This window comes from Arachis ipaensis, chromosome B1 (assembly GCF_059453495.1).
Source record: "Arachis ipaensis isolate K30076 ecotype BB chromosome B1, ASM5945349v1, whole genome shotgun sequence".
NCBI lineage: Eukaryota > Viridiplantae > Streptophyta > Magnoliopsida > Fabales > Fabaceae > Arachis > Arachis ipaensis.
In genome coordinates, this window is record NC_142436.1 from 104,717,441 (window position 1) to 104,735,001 (window position 17,561).

General features: G+C 39.0%; 1 non-coding gene across 1 annotated transcript; it reads right to left on the reverse strand.

The window, feature by feature from the left end:
* Positions 1-10,123: 10,123 nt before the first annotated feature.
* On the reverse strand, positions 10,124-10,230 carry LOC148577752 (small nucleolar RNA R71). Its single transcript, XR_015903977.1, has one exon. It is a non-coding gene; the product is annotated as a small nucleolar RNA R71 (small nucleolar RNA).
* Positions 10,231-17,561: the final 7,331 nt, after the last annotated feature.

The window sequence follows — 17,561 nt, forward strand, 5'->3', positions numbered from 1 at the left end:
TAGGATCTGGGAAGGGATGACTGTGACGAGCTTCAAACCTACGAATGTGGGGCACAAGTGACAGTGTGCAAAAGGACAATGGTCCTATTCCGATGCTAGTGGGAACCGACAGATGATTAGCCGTGCGGTGACAGTGCATATGGATTTATTTTCATCCAAGAGGATCATACAACTTGCCATGGAAGGAGGTAACGCATGGTTGGAAGAAGGCAATAGCAAAGCAGAGGTTCTGAAGCAACAAAGCATCTCCAGACGCTTATCTGAAATTCCCACCAATGAATTACATAAGTAACTTTATCTTATTTTATATTTTATTTATATTTTAATTATCAAAACCTCATAACCATTTGAATCTGCCTGACTGAGATTTACAAGGATGACCATTGATGCCAAGGCATCTTAGGCTAGTTTCACTAGCCTTTTTCTTTTATTTTTAGTTGTTTTAGGCATTTTCTTGAGCCTTAAGTAATCATTTTGGGCCAAATAGTCATGCTTGTCTTAAATCATTCAACATGAAGATTTTGATGCAAATTCCATGAGTTTTTAGTTATATTCCTTGAAAGCTATAAATGGAAGAATTCTCATGAATTTTTGCAAGACTTTGATGCAATTGTTTGGATGATTTCAGGGAAGAAGAGGCTAGGCAAGGAAGCAACAAAATCAATAAAGGAAGCTTGAATATCACATGTGGAGTTTAAGTTCCAGTTTAAGCTTAAACTGGAACTTAAACTACCAAGCCGTATAATGCTGGAATTGAAGTTTAACCTCCAGTTTAACCTTAAACTGGAGGTTAAACGCCAGAATGACAATGCCACTCAGGAAGGAGTTCCACGTTTAACCTCCAGTTTGACCTCAAACTGGAGGTTAAACGCCAGAAGTGGGAATAGCACCAGGGAGCCATTTCCACGTTTAAGCTCCAGTTTGACCTCAAACTGGAGCTTAAACGTGCTCGACAGCCTTTCTCCTCCAGGGTTGCTCTCTCCATTTCCACGTTTAACCTCCAGTTTGACCTCAAACTGGAGGTTAAACGTGTTCGACACTCCAGGGCTACCATTCTAAGCTTCCACGTTTAACCTCCAGTTTGACCTCAAACTGGAGGTTAAACGTGTTCGACCTCCAGGGCTGCCCTTCCTTTATCCACGTTTAAGCTTCAGTTTAACCTTAAACTGAAGCTTTAACGTGTTATATGGAACAGCTTGACCATGCCTTCTTCAAACATAAATAACTTGAGCTACAAAACTCCAAATGAGGTGATTCAAAATGCATTGGAAAGAAGACATCTAGAGCTTTCCAAGCATATATGGCATGCATGGTGGATACTAAAAATTGAGGGAGAAAACAGCCCCGTAATGTGCATAGAAGAGCATAGTACCAACATGCAATCAGGCCAGCTGACCTCTTCACCTTCCATGGAGTATAACTCGAGTTGTAGAGATCCAATTGAGGTGCTTCCAGTTGCGTTAGAAAGCTGACATCCATAGCTTTCCAACGAGGTATAATAGTCTATATTTGGCATCAAATTGGCAAGGTTGACAAGAGAACAAAGTGACGACTCAAGAAAGGGGGTGCAACATTTGAGTGTAGTTTAATGGATCATTATCCTTTTTGGATCAATTATGTCACTCAGCCCTTCAAGCAAGCAAGGCCCATCAACAACACCAAATCAAGGCCACAAGAATCATCTAGAATAGTTTATTTTCATTTGATTGTAATTTGCTTTGAATTTCATTTTCATTTTGTAATTTAGGGAGCCTATTTAAAGGCCTTAGTTTCTGCATTTAGAGGGGGGGATTGAAGGGGAATCCAGCCCCTGAGGGGGACTTTTTAGACTTTTACTTTCACTTTTAGCTAGTTTCCCTTTTCTTTGTAATTGAATTCAGAGCTATGATTCACTAAACCCCCTTTCATTGGGTTAGGGAGCTCTATTGTAATTCAATGAATCAATAATAGTTTATCTTCTTCTTCAATCCTTTCTCTTGAATTTTGTTAGAAAGCTTCTCGATCTAATTCCATTGAGTAGTTGTCTTGGGAAAGAAACTACCCATACTTGGAATCCTTCGGAGCCTTGGGAAAGGAATGGAGGATTCATGCTAGAGAAGCTTTCTCACAGTGAATTGGATTGGGGTTTGGATGGATATTGTGACATGTAATCCTACCAAATTGTGGTTCATGAAATTGTGTGGTATAATCAGTGATCAAGCATCATCTCTTCTTATGAACATTTAAACCAAGGGATTGGGAATTTGTTTGTTTTTAGAGAGAATTGGTGAGCCAAGGGATTGGGATCCAATCATATAAGATTGCCAAGCAAAATTCAATGAATGCATTGGTTGAGGAAGAGATATACATGTTTTGATTCGGAGATTTCAATATCTCCTAAACCCAATGAATTCCCCATTTCTGATTTCCACTTTCTCTTTACATTCTGCAACTCAATTCATGCAACACCCCCATTCCCTTTTAATTTCAGCAATTTAGTTTCTGCTCTTTAATTCATTGCAATTTAAGATTCCGCCATTTCAATTCCTTGTCATTTACTTTTCCCGCCAATTTTACATTCCGCAATACTCATCTCAATCTTGATTCCGCTCAACTAGAACACACTTCTAATCCGAATTGCTCACTCAACCAATCCTTGTGGGATTCGACCTCACTCTATTGTGAGTTTTTACTTGACGATAACCGGTGCACTTGCCGGAAGGAATTTTGCCGATCGTGCAATTTCCTAAATCGTAGCATAACTAGATTATGCGCATCAACCATAGCTTGCTTCAAGCCGACAATCTTCGTGGGATCGACCCTTACTCACGTAAGGTATTACTTGGATGACCAGTGTACTTGCTGGTTAGTTTTGCAAAGTTGTGAAAAAGAGTTAAGATTATGATCGTGCGTACCAAGTTGTTGGCACCGTTGAAAAGTGTAATCATAATTTCATGCACCATGAGGCTCCAACCGGCTTTAGCAAGATGATTACAACTTCCTTTTGCTCCTTCTTGATAACTTCCACCTCTTAACAAGCTTCTTCAACTTCAACCTCTTTCTCACCGAATTCTTCTAATTCTTCCCCATCACTCAAATCATATTTTGGAGGTTGAGTAAAATCTATCTCAACATCAACTTCAAATTCAATGGGACAAGACTCTTCAAACTCAAGAGGATCATATGTTAATGCAGCATCATCAATGATAAGAGGACTTGTTGCTTGCTCAACTTCTTCCAATTCAATCTCTTCCTCATTGCTTGCCAAGGGACTTGGAGGTTGTGCATATTCCTCTTTGACCTCTAGTTCATGTTCAATGGGAAAGGATTCAACAAAATCATTGAGCGAGTTAGTGATTGTAGATAAGAATTCATCAATAATTTAATCCATCTCTTGATCAACCTCCTCAACTTTAGAGAGCTCTAAAACTTTAGCTTCTTATGGACTTTCGGCATCTCCTAAGCCTTCAACCACTTCTTCCTCTTCAACAGTTACGGCTTCCTTCAATTGCTCCAATACAAATCCCACTCCTTATTCTCCATTGGGGTTTCTAATCTCTCTTTCATACTCTGCTCTTCATTTGATTCTCCACATGTGGCCATGGGAGTGCTTTGAGTGCATGAGTATTGTGAGGCCAAGTTGGTTGCTACCTCGATCAAGGTAGTCATGGATTCGTCTTGCCTCCATAGAGCTTCAAGTCGCTCTTGAACCATGGTGCGACATTCTCTTAGCTATTGGATATATGAAATGAGAGTGTCATTTATGAGTGCTTGGGGTTGATAGGAGGGTTCATTATTTGGAAGAAAGGGTTCATAATAGAAAGGTGGTTCATCTTGGTAAGGGCATGGAGATGGTGTATATGGAGGTGGATCTTGGGAGTAATTATGTTGGAATTAAGGTGGCTAGGTATGGTTCATATAGTTATTGGTATGATGGATAAGGGTTAAGGTCATATAGAGGTGTTTGGTAAGATGAGTCTTGTGAGTATGGTGGTTGAGGGCTATGTTGAGGATAAGGCTCATAGGCATATGGTGGTGGTGATTGATAATCATAAGGAGGTCCACCATAGCCATTGGATTAGTGTGCATCATAGAATGGTTCTTGCTCATAGTACTGATGTCATGAAAACTGTCTCTCAACAATTTTCCACCGGCAAGTGCACCGGATTGTCGTCAAGTAAAAACTCACTGTAGAGTGAGGTCGAATCCCACAGGGATTGGTTGGTTGATCAATGTTAATTGGAGAATTGTTCTAGTTGAACTGAATCAGATTTGAAATTGGGATCGCAGAATGTAAATTGGCGGGAAACTTAAATTACAAGAATTTAAAGGAACAGAAATTAAATTGCAGAATATAAAGAACAGAAACTTAAATTGCAAGTAATTAAAGGACAGAAGCTTAAACTACAAGAAATTAAATGGGGATGGGGAAATTGAGCATCAAATTAAAGATAGAATGTAAAAGAATGGGTAGATCAGAGATGGGAAAGCTCATTGGGGTCAGGAGATGTTATAATTCTTCGGATCAAATTCATTTTCATCTCTTCCTCAATCAATGCATTCATTGATCTCCTTGGCAATCTTAGGTGATTGGATCCCAATTCCTTGGCAATCTAATCTCTCTAAGCATGAACAATTGCCCAATTCCATGATTTAAGTGCTCATGGGAAGAGATGAGGTATGGTCACTGATTATACCACACATATTCATAGATCAAAGTGTTGGTAGGATTACATGTCACGATATCCATCCAAACCCCAATCTAATCCAATGTGAGAAAGTATTTCTAGCATGATCTCCTCATTCGTCTTCCAAGGTTCAGAGGAGATCCAATTATGGATAGCTTCTTTCCCAAGACAACTATCCACTGGGATGAAGAACGAAAGCTTTCTAGCAAGATCAAGAGAAAAGAAAGAAGAAGAAGCATGAAAACTAATATTGATCTATTGAATTACATAGAGCTCCCTAACCCAATGAAAAGCGGTTAGTTGTTCATAGCTCAATTCAATTTACAGAGAAGAAAAGTGCAGAAAGAAATAAAGAAATTACAAAAGAAACTAAAAGAAAATTGTAGGAAATGAAATCAGGAAATTGAACTCCCAGAGCCCCCTCAGGGCCTCTCCCGTAAGCTCTCTCAATCTTCAACAATTCTTCTATTTATACTCTTTTTCTCATCTTCAATTGGATTAAGTACTTAGATGTGGGCCTTTTAGAAGTGATCCTTTGATGATGGGCATTGACAACTAACTGCATACTCTGCATAGGTGTAATCTAGAATGGAAAAAGCCTCAACGTTGGTGATCACGTTTGTACAAAAACGTTGGGTCAAACGTTGCTTTAGAAAAAATGAATTATGGGATTTGAGAATAACGTTTGACTCAACGTTGGAGCATCAACGTTTGTGCATCCACGCGTGTGCGTGGCCCACGCGTACGCGTGGCCCACGCGTACGCGTGGATGGTCGAAATTGTCATTACATGCGTGCGCAAAGCCCACGCGTACGCGTCAAACAAGTTTTTGCGCGTATGCATACTTCAGGCATTCGCATGCAAGGCCAAAATTCGTATCCACGCGTACGTGTCATAGACGCATACGTGTCACCTCAAATTTTCCCACTTCTAGTTTTGGGAGTCTTATCGCGTACGTTGGCCTCAGCATTGGACCACAAACGCTCCCTCCAACGTTGGCCTTCCACGTGTGCGCTTCACCCACGCGTACGCGTGGATTGTCAAAATTCCAAAATCAACGTGTGCGCGTGACCCACGCATACGCGTCGCACCGAATTTTTCCAATTTCCAGAAAGCACACTGTATTGAAATATGTTGGAGGTAACGTTGGACTACCAACGTTTCCTCCAACGTTGGCACCAGAAACTTGCAGAAAGTTGCATTGCCCTCTTTCATTGCTCCTTCTCTGCTTCTTTCCTCCTATCATCAACCAAACAAATACATCAAAGCTTTGCTAATTTCACAAGAATTTGCATCATTCATAATCAACAAGTAAACATAGCATAATTCTTATGAAAATGCATCAAAATAACAATGTTTGATTGAATTAAGGCATGCATGAAATTCCCATCCAAATACTTACTTATTGCCTAAGAAATGCATGAAACCTAATGAAAACAATTAAAAATGGCTAGTGAAACTAGTCTAAAATACGTTGGCATCACAATACCAAACTTAAATCTTGCTTTTCTCCAAGCAAGCAGTAAAACAAGAGAAGAGATGAATGAAAATAGGAAGAGCATATGTCCTTATTAGAAGATAATGAAATTGGTTTATGGGGTTTCATGCAGAAAGTAGTTGAAGCTCAAATTTTATTAGTTTTCAGGTTAAAGTGTCCTTTTAAGTACGGACTAGAGTTGCTACTGTGAACCTTGTATTCATCCATCCTTGGTGAATTTTTTTTGTTTTTCTTTTGCTTCAGAAACTTATTCTTCAATTGTAGCTTAGTGTTATGTGTTGTAGCAACTTTTTAACTTATTTTCAATCAACACATATTCACCTCAGACACTTAGCTCACAATTCTTCTTAAGAATATTGGTGCCCAGCACCTCTTTGGGTTACTAAATGCCTTGTAACTAGGTTGCTCTTGATAGTGGACTTTTGGTTGATAATCCCGAGTTAGTTAACCCAAATTACCAAGTGTTGAAATACTCCTTAGAACCTAATCATCCAAGAAGATCCTAGTACAAAGACACTACAGGCATATGTCTTAAGGTCCAAGCTATTGGTGTCTAGCTTTATTCCTTGTTTCTTTCACTTTTATTGCCAATTTTTGGCTTTTCTTCCTTTCCTTTTTGTTCTTTCTTTCTTTCAGGGATGTTTATTCGCTAAGACTTTACAACAGTACTATGTTCATACTTAAAAGGAACATTCTACCCTTCAGCTTTTATTATTGGACTTGCTAACTAATCAAACACATACCACAACTGATCCTTATTCTAATTCTACTAAATTGGAATTTTATAGCTTCCTGCTTCAAAACTTTTTTCTTTTATTCAATTAAAAGGGACAAAGCATTGATGCCAGGGCATCTTGGCCAGTTTCACTGACCTTTTCTTTACTGTTTTTAGGTTAGTTTCATGCATTTCCTTAGGAAATAAGCTAGTTTTGGGTAGATATTCACTTACACCTTGATTCAAGCATACATTGTGCATTTTACATTATTTCATGAGGATTTTGCATGAGTTTAGTGACAAATTGTATGTTGCATTACCCATGACTTGGACTAGAATTTTGATGCACTCTATTGCTTGATTTCAGGACCAAAGGAAGCAAGGAATGGGAGGTAACTTGCAAAGTTAATGAGAAAAGTGATTGCCAATAACGCTCTCAAAGCCATCATTGACCACGTTAAGAGTCACGTTAACTAAGTTAACGTGAACTCTAACATGGAGAAGGGAAGTTGAGCCAACGTTAGTGACACCTAACATTGTCACTAACGTTGGCAAATGCTCATAAGTGGCCACGTTAGAATCCACGTTAACTTAGTTAACGTGGCCTCTAATGTTAGAAAGGGGGAGAAGCGCCAACGTTAGTGACATTCAACATTGTCACTAACGTTGGCCTAAGGAGAAATATACCACGTTAGTGACAACGTTAGTGACACCCAACATTGTCACTAACGTTGGAAGCAACCACACAACCCCCAAGGAGCCACGTTAACTTTCACGTTAACCTAGTTAACGTGGAAGCTAACGTTGATGAGTGAAAGAATGGCCAACGTTAGTGACACTCAACATTGTCACTAACGTTGGGGATGGCTAAGCATGGCCACATTAGAAGCCACGTTAACCTAGTTAACATGGACTCTAACGTGAGGCATAGGGGCACCTTGGAACGTTAGTGACAATGTTAAGTGTTACTAACGTTCTCGAAGGATGGCAAGCCCACGTTAAAGAGCCACGTTAACTAAGTTAACGTGGGCTCTAACGTGGGAACAAAGGGGGCTTTTCAAAGTTATTGGAAATGTTAAGTCTCAATAACGTGTGCGAAGGACTTAGAGGCAACGTTAGTGGCAACGTTTATGCCACTAACGTTGAAGTTAACGTGGCTTTTACTTAGTAACGTTAGTGAGAAAGTTGATTGTCACTAACGTTCTCGAACTTATATTTTCACTAAACGTTAACACCCCTAACGTCCTAAGCTAAAGTCTCTGCCCACTTCACATTTTCTCTCTGCAAGTAAAGCCAAGCCCAAATGAAGAAGAGAACTGCTTCAAACTCAAGATCCAAAGGCCCAATACTTGAAGAGCCAACTAGAAGCTGAGAGAAGTAGTACATATAGGAGTAGCTTTGAATTGTTAAGGAGTTCTGGAAGATTGGAAAAAGAGAATTACTCTCTGTATTTTACTTTCTCTGCAATTCTAGTTCTATGATGTATTCTCCATCTTTGTTTTCATTTTCTAGAGCTATGAACAACTAAACCCCTTTCATTGGGTTAGGGAGCTTTGTTGTAATTTGATGGATCAATACTAATCTTCATTATTTTTCTTCTATCTTTTCTCTTGATTTTACTTGAAAGCTTTTGATCTTCATCCAATTGAGTAGTTATCTTGGAAAAGAAGCTATTCAAACTTGGATCTCTTTTGAACCTTGAAAGAGGAATGAAGAGATCAAGCTAGAAATGCTTTCTCATGCTGGACCAAATTGGGTTTGGATGGGTATGTGACTATAACCCTCTCAATACTTGATTTGGGAAATGCATGTGGTATAATCAGTGACCATACTTCATCTCTTCTCATGAGCAATTGACCAAGGAATTGGCTATTGATCAAGATTTGAGAGATTGAATTGCAAGACATTGTAATTCAATCACTTAAGATTGCCAAGGAGATCAATGAGTGCATTGATTGAGGAAGAGATGAAAATGAACTTGATCCGGAGAATTGCAACATCTCCTAAGCCCAATGAACTCCCCATCTCTGATCTTACCCATTCTCTTTAATTTCTACCATTTACTTTTATGAGCAAATCCCCCATTCCCATTTATAATTCTGCAATTTATTTTCAGTCATTTACTTCCAGTCCTTTAATTCTAGCATTTACTTTTTGTTATTTACATTCCCGCCATTTTATTTTCTGGAACTCTCAACCCAAATCCTGGATTCACTCAACTAGAATATTCTTCTAATTAGAGTTGCTTGATCAATCAATCCCTGTGGGATTCGACCTCACTCTATTGTGAGTTTTTACTTGACGACAAATTCGGTACACTTGCCGAAGGGAGATTTGTTGTGAGACAAGTTTTTTGTGCATCAAGTTTATGGTGCCGTTTCCAGGGATTGATTGTGCATCAACAATGATTAAATTGGAAGATCACTAGATTGAGCATTTTTATTTTGTGAATTTCATTTTCTGTTTGAGTGATTTACTTTCTATTTTAGTTAAACTTCTTCCCTTCCCCCTCTACTCTTTTGTTTTTCTTTGTTATTTTCAATTCTGTTTGCTAACCCACTAACTGTTTGATATATTGCATCACCCAAAACTAACAGTAATTCTGACACAAATACTTTCTGCACTTATCTTTTCTTGCTTGCACTTGATGGTTGTATGACAGGGAGAAGAAGCGGGGCTTCAACTTCCTTCGATTCTGAACCTGAGAGGACCTTCCTTAGATTAAGGAGGGAGGCAAGAGGAAAGAAAGTGGTTGGTGCTGAGGAAGAAGAGGAATTCTTTGAACCAAACATGGAAGACAACATGGAAAACCATCATGAAGAAGAGGATCACAACCATGGGGGAGGAGGTAGAGCAAATCATGCTGGGGAGGATAGAAGAGTTTTAGGCTCTTACATCAATCCAAACCCAGACAATTGTGGAAGTAGCATCCAAAAGCCAACAATCCATGCCAACAACTTTGAACTTAAACCACAGCCCATCACCCTTGTTCAGAACAACTGTTCGTTTGGAGGAGGTGTTCAAGAAGACCCTAATCAACATTTAACCACCTTCCTGAGAATATGTGACACAGTGAAGTCTAATGGTGTTCATCCTGACGCCTATAGACTGCTCCTATTTCCATTCTCACTTAGGGACAAAGCAGCCAAGTGGCTGGAATCTTTCCCAAGGGAAAGCTTGACAACTTGGGAAGAAGTGGTGAACAAATTCTTAGCAAGATTTTACCCTCCTCAACGAATCAATAGGCTGAGAGCTGAGGTCCAAACTTTCAGGCAACAAGATGGTGAGACTCTATATGAAGCATGGGAGAGGTTTAAAGACCTAACAAGGAGGTGCCCACCAGATATGTTCAACGAATGGGTGCAGCTGCATATTTTCTATGAAGGACTTTCTTATGAGTCAAAGAAGGCCGTAGACCATTCATCTGGAGGATCTTTGAACAAGAAGAAGACTATTGAGGAAGCCATAGATGTTATTGAAACAGTAGCAGAGAACGACTACTTCTATGCTTCCGAAAGAGGGAACACAAGAGGAGTAATGGAGCTAAACAATGTAGATGCTCTGTTGGCCCAAAACAAGCTCATTACCCAGCAACTGGCTGACCTCACCAAGAAGATAGAGATGAACCAAGTAGCAGCAATCTCCACTTCATCAACAACCCAAAAAGGAATGAATGAAGAAGCAGAGGGTAGTCAGGAGCAAGCCAACTACATTGGGAATTCACCAAGGAAAAATTATGATCCATACTCCAAGACCTACAACACTGGATGGAGAAACCACCCAAACTTTGGGTGGGGAAGTGAGCAAGATCAAAACAAAGACCAAAGACGTTACAACTCCAACAACAATGCAGCTCACCAGCAATTCGCACAGAGGACATCTCAACACCCCCACAACAACACTTCTCCACATGCTTATCAAAACCAAAACAGTACATCTGCTCCGAATCACTCATCACTTGATGACAAGCTCTCTAAGATTGAAGCCTTACTTGAAGGAATATGCCAAGAGATTCAAGAAAATAAGGTGTTCAAAGAGGAGGTGCGAGCCAATATTAAGAACCAGGGAGAGACCATTAGGAAGCAAGAATTCCAGGTGGGATATTTAGCTGAGAAGATTCCCAAACATACTGATAGCTTCCCAAGTGACACGGATAAAAACCCCAAAGGAGAAGCAAAGAAAGTAAGATGGGAAGATTGCAAAATGGTCACTACAAATGTAATGCGCATAAACTAGTTATGCTACGATTTAGGAAATTGCACGATCGGCAAAATTCCTTCCGGCAAGTGCACCGGTTATCGTCAAGTAAAAACTCACAATAGAGTGAGGTCGAATCCCACAAGGATTGGTTGAGTGAGCAATTCGGATTAGAAGTGTGTTCTAGTTGAGCGGAATCAAGATTGAGATGAGAATTGCGGAATGTAAAATTGGCGGGAAAAGTAAATGACAAGAAATTGAAATGGCGGAATCTTAAATTGCATGAATTAAAGAGCAGAAACTAAATTGCTGAAATTAAAAGGGAATGGGGGTGATTGCATGAATTGAGTTGCAGAATGTAAAGAGAAGATGTAATCAGAATTGGGGGATGCATTGGGTTATAGGAGATATTGAGATCTCCGAATCAAAACATGTTTATCTCTTCCTCAAGCAATGCGTTCATTGAATTTTGCTTGGCAATCTTATATGATTGGATCCCAATCCCTTGGCTCACCAATTCTCTCTAAAAATGAACAAATTCCCAATCCCTTGGTTTAAATGTTCATAAGAAGAGATGATGCTCGATCACTGATTATACCACACAGTTTCATGAACCACAATTTGGTAGGATTACATGTCACAATATCCATCCAAACCCCAATCCAATTCACTGTGAGAAAGCTTCTCTAGCATGAATCCTCCATTCCTTTCCCAAGGTTCCGAAGGATTCCAATTATGGGTAGTTTCTTTCCCAAGACAACTACCCAATGGAATTAGATCGAGAAGCTTTCTAACAAAATTCAAGAGAAAAGATTGAAGAAGAAGATAAACTATTATTGATTCATTGAATTACAATAGAGCTCCCTAACCCAATGAAAGGGGGTTTAGTGAGTCATAGCTCTGAATTCAATTACAAAGATATGAAAACTAGCTCAAAGTGAAGGTAAAAGTTCTTTCTAACTTCAATTCTATCCTATTTATACACTTTCTATATTGAGCTTCTGTTGTGTTTCTTGGGCTTTGAGGCCTCTCCCTGCTTTCCTTTTGCCTTGGGTTTATGATCCATAATCTTGATGAGGCTGTTGATCCAAATTCTGTAACATTCATTGAGCCAACTTAATGATAATCAAATAATGACACATGACTCAATAAATTGAGATTTCAAACTCATCAATCCTTCAGGCCCAATCCCATAAACCATGGTATTCAATTGGGTTTCATACCAGAATAAGTTTAAGTTAATGTTTGTGCTCAAATACTAACTTAAACCACAATATTTTTGGTCCAGAAACCTTTTCCAAGAGTGGCGTTTAAGTTGCAGTTTAAGCTTAAACTGCAGCTTAAACGCCAGACACTTCCAGTGAGGCCTTTTGTAGAAGCACGTTTAAGCTTCAGTTTAAGGTTAAACTGAAGCTTGAACGTGGAAATGGAAGAAGGCAGCCCTGGAGAGTCATGTAGTCGAACACGTTTAAGCTCCAGTTTGAGGTCAAACTGAAGCTTAAACGTGGATATAGGAAGGGCAGCCCTGGAGGTCGAACACGTTTAACCTCCAGTTTAAGGTCAAACTGGAGGTTAAACGTGGAAATGGAAGGAGGCATCCTGGAGGTCGAACACGTTTAACCTCCAGTTTAAGGTTAAACTGGAGGTTAAACGTGGAAGCTTAGAAAGGTAGCCCTGGAGGTGTCGAACACGTTTAAGCTCCAGTTTGAGGTCAAACTGGAGCTTAAACGTGGAAATGGAGAGAGCAACCCTGGAGGAGAAAACTTGGTCGAACACGTTTAAGCTCCAGTTTGAGGTCAAACTGGAGCTTAAACGTGGAAATGGCTCCCTGGTGCTTTTCCCATTCTGGCGTTTAACCTCCAGTTTGAGGTCAAACTGGAGGTTAAACGTGGAACTCCTTCCTTAGTGGCATTATCATTCTGGCGTTTAACCTCCAGTTTGAGGTTAAACTGGAGGTTAAACTTCAGTTTCAGCATTTCTTAGCCTTCATGATTCTGGCGTTTAAGCTCCAGTTTAGGCTTAAACTGGAACTTAAACGCCATTTCCAGCATTATATGGCTTGGTAGTTTAAGTTCCAGTTTAAGCTTAAACTGGAACTTAAACTCCACATGTGATATTCAAGCTTCCTTTATTGATTTTGTTGCTTCCTTGCCTAGCCTCTTCTTTCCTGAAATCATCCAACAATTGCATCAAAGTCTTGCAAAATTTCATGAGAATTCTTCCATTCATAGCATTCAAGGAATATAACTAAAAACTCATGGAATTTGCATCAAAATCTTCATGTTGAATGATTTAAGACAAGCATGACTAATTGGCCCAAAATGATTACTTAAGGCTCAAGAAAATGCATAAAACAACTAAAAATAAAAGAAAAAGGCTAGTGAAACTAGCCTAAGATGCCTTGGCATCACAACACCAAACTTAATCCTTGCTTGTCCCCAAGCAAGTTCTGAATTATTGAGAAGAAAGAATGAAATAGAAAGTAAATTCATTAGCCATATCAGTAAGTAATTGACATTGATTAATGGGGTGTTCATGCAGAAAGTTGTTGCAGCATCACTTTATTGTTTCTTAGGTAAGAATGTCACTTTTTATGTTTCCACTAAAACACTGCTTATGGCCTCTTGTTATTCACATATCCTTGGCAAGTTTCTTTTCTTTGTTTTTCTTTTTCTTTGAGCTTATTTGCTCCTTGTTGCTCAGTGTCATGTGTTGCTCAAGCCTTTGGCATTTTCTTTTTCTTATTAGTGCACTACACATATCCACTACAGGCATTTTAGTTCACATTTCTTCTTGAGACATTAGTGCCCAGCACCTCTTTGTGTGACTAAATGTTTTGTATTTAGGTTGCTCTTGATAATGGACTTTTGGTTGATAATCCCGGGTTAGTTAACCCAAGTTACCAAGTGTTGAAACACTCCTCAGAACCTATTCATCCAAGCATATCCTTAATACATAAACACCACAGGCATTTGTCTCAGAAGTTCAAACCATTGGTGCCTAGCTTATTTTCTCAATTTTTTTGCTTTTTGGTTGCCCTTTTTCAGTGGCTTTTTCTTCTTCTTTTTCTTTCTTTTTCATGGCCAAAGACATTTATTCATCAAGATCCATAGACAGCATCCTAATTTCCACTAAAAGTGACAATTCTAACTTTATTTCTTAGTGAGTTGACTATTCAATCAAACATGCATACCAACACTTAATCTTATTTGATTTCTTACTAAATGGAATTGAGTTACTTTTGTTCAAACTTTTCTTTTATTTTTGGAAACAGAACAAGCATGGCAAGCATACATTTAAGCAAGTGAAGTTTATCCAGACACTTAGACTATCACTTATTTGGAAATTAAACAAACAGACAAACAAAAACTGCAATGACTCAAACTTAAAGCAGGGGTGCATGCAAACTTCCAATATCAGCAATTCAAAGTACAAGCAATTAAGTGACAATACAACCTTTTAGCATCTTCTTTGTTGTTCATCATCCTTCCTAGCCTTGGTGTTCTCTTTGATGATGATGTATATTCCTTCCATGAGATTGATTGTCTTCCTGCAAAGCTATTAGAAGTTGCTTGTTCCCCAAGCACTTTGAGAATTGGTTAGCATGCATGTATGTTTGTAGGCCTCTGAACTTAGATTGGTGTGTGAACACCAAACTTAGTTCCTTGCCATATGCAGCAATTTGGATCATATGCAGAAAACCTCATGTGCTTTTATTAAGAAAATAACTATGAACTAGAAATTAAACTATTGTTTAAGTAGTTTCCCTGATTGGTTGGAGCTAGTGACTAGTCATGCTGAGGTAGAAATGTGCTTTTAATGAAGTTTTTGGTGGAACACCAAACTTAGAATCTCACATTCACCCTTGAATTGTTTTGGTGTGCAACACCAAACTTAGCTCCTTGCTATACAGATAAATCTACTTAACTCTTTTATTGAAATAACTAGAAAAGAAAAACTACCTTTGGTTGGGTTGCCTCCCAACAAGCGCTTCTTTAACGTCATTAGCTTGACATGCTGTTCCTGACTTTCTTCCTCTTCTTCCAGTTTGTTAAGAGGAATGACTTCAAGTGGATAAAGGAGCTAGTTAGTGCCCCTTGTTGTGAATGCTTCTTTCCAGCAAGCTTTCCCTTGTGATTGGCTTGAGTGAACTTGCTTGTTGGCTCAGGAGTTGGATTGTTCTTCGACCTTCTCTTCTTCATGGATATGATCCTTTGTTTCTCGGTCACAATCCTCATTTTGGTGCTTGTTTCTACTGCCTTCACATCCTTGATCTCAGAACTTGGTTGTTGTTGGACAGTTGGAGTATCCTGTTCATCAAAAGCTTCCTGAATTTGTGGTTCAATGAACCCTTCCTCTTTGCCACTCTCTGTTTCATTGGAGTGTGATCTCCCTTGATTGACTTTCTCCCTTTCTTGTTCTTCTGATTCCTCCCTTGGGTTTGCCATGGTATCACTAGAAGAATTGTGGGTAGGGATTTGCTTTGATAGATATCCAATTTGTGCTTCTAGCTTTTGAATGGCAGCACCTTGATTTTGTAAGTTGGATATCACTTCTTCCTTAAAGCCTTTCAAATCGGCCACATCTCTGCCCATAGTTGCAATCATTCCTTCTATCCTGTTTAATTGATCTTGAAATTGTTGGTTTGGATTGGGTTGATGAGGTTGATTATCTTGGCTGTGATATGGTGGCTGGGAGTATGTGTTTTGTGTGGGCTGATAGAGTCTTTGGTTGGAGTGTTGGTAGTGGTATGACTCTTGTGTGTAGTGGAATGAGTCTTGTGGATAGTGAAATGGATTGTATGAATTTGAGAAGGAATTTTGTGCTGAGAAATGCTCAAGTGATGAAGAATTTGGATATGTAAAACTAGGAGGTGAGGTTGGATAATTCAGAGGTGATGGCTCTTGATGAATGGGGTGTGAATAAGTGAAATCTCTTTGGTTTTGATCTTCCCAGCCACAACTTGAGTAGTGATCAAATTCACCAAAACATGGACCATTTTGTGGCTCTGGGAAGTACCCCGTTTCCTGTTCCTGATACTCCCACCCACCATGAGCATAATAACATGAATCATTCTGTGGTGGTGGAGAGTTTCTCATGAATTTTGATTGACCAAAAGATGATGGATACTCCTTTCTTTTTTGCAATGTGCTCAGTCTCAAACAATACTCATCCAAAGATAGTGGAAATTCCATAGTGAGGCAATATCACAAACCGCTAGTGGTTAGTATGCTAACAAGTGAATAAGCAAAGAAAACAAATTAAAATTTGCAGAAATTAGCAGTAATAAACTGAAACAAAAACTATTAACAAAAGAAAAGAAAAATTGCTCAATCTAGTTAACTTCCAATTTGAGAATTGTCAATCGAAAACCAATCCCCGGCAACGGCACCATAAACTTGATGCGCATAAACTAGTTATGCTACGATTTAGGAAATTGCACGATCGGCAAAATTCCTTCCGGCAAGTGCACCGGTTATCGTCAAGTAAAAACTCACAATAGAGTGAGGTCGAATCCCACAAGGATTGGTTGAGTGAGTAATTCGGATTAGAAGTGTGTTCTAGTTGAGCGGAATCAAGATTGAGATGAGAATTGCGGAATGTAAAATTGGCGGGAAAAGTAAATGACAAGAAATTGAAATGGCGGAATCTTAAATTGCATGAATTAAAGAGCAGAAACTAAATTGCTGAAATTAAAAGGGAATGGGGGTGATTGCATGAATTGAGTTGCAGAATGTAAAGAGAAGATGTAATCAGAATTGGGGGATGCATTGGGTTATAGGAGATATTGAGATCTCCGAATCAAAACATGTTTATCTCTTCCTCAAGCAATGCGTTCATTGAATTTTGCTTGGCAATCTTATATGATTGGATCCCAATCCCTTGGCTCACCAATTCTCTCTAAAAATGAACAAATTCCCAATCCCTTGGTTTAAATGTTCATAAGAAGAGATGATGCTCGATCACTGATTATACCACACAGTTTCATGAACCACAATTTGGTAGGATTACATGTCACAATATCCATCCAAACCCCAATCCAATTCACTGTGAGAAAGCTTCTCTAGCATGAATCCTCCATTCCTTTCCCAAGGTTCCGAAGGATTCCAATTATGGGTAGTTTCTTTCCCAAGACAACTACCCAATGGAATTAGATCGAGAAGCTTTCTAACAAAATTCAAGAGAAAAGATTGAAGAAGAAGATAAACTATTATTGATTCATTGAATTACAATAGAGCTCCCTAACCCAATGAAAGGGGGTTTAGTGAGTCATAGCTCTGAATTCAATTACAAAGATATGAAAACTAGCTCAAAGTGAAGGTAAAAGTTCTTTCTAACTTCAATTCTATCCTATTTATACACTTTCTATATTGAGCTTCTGTTGTGTTTCTTGGGCTTTGAGGCCTCTCCCTGCTTTCCTTTTGCCTTGGGTTTATGATCCATAATCTTGATGAGGCTGTTGATCCAAATTCTGTAACATTCA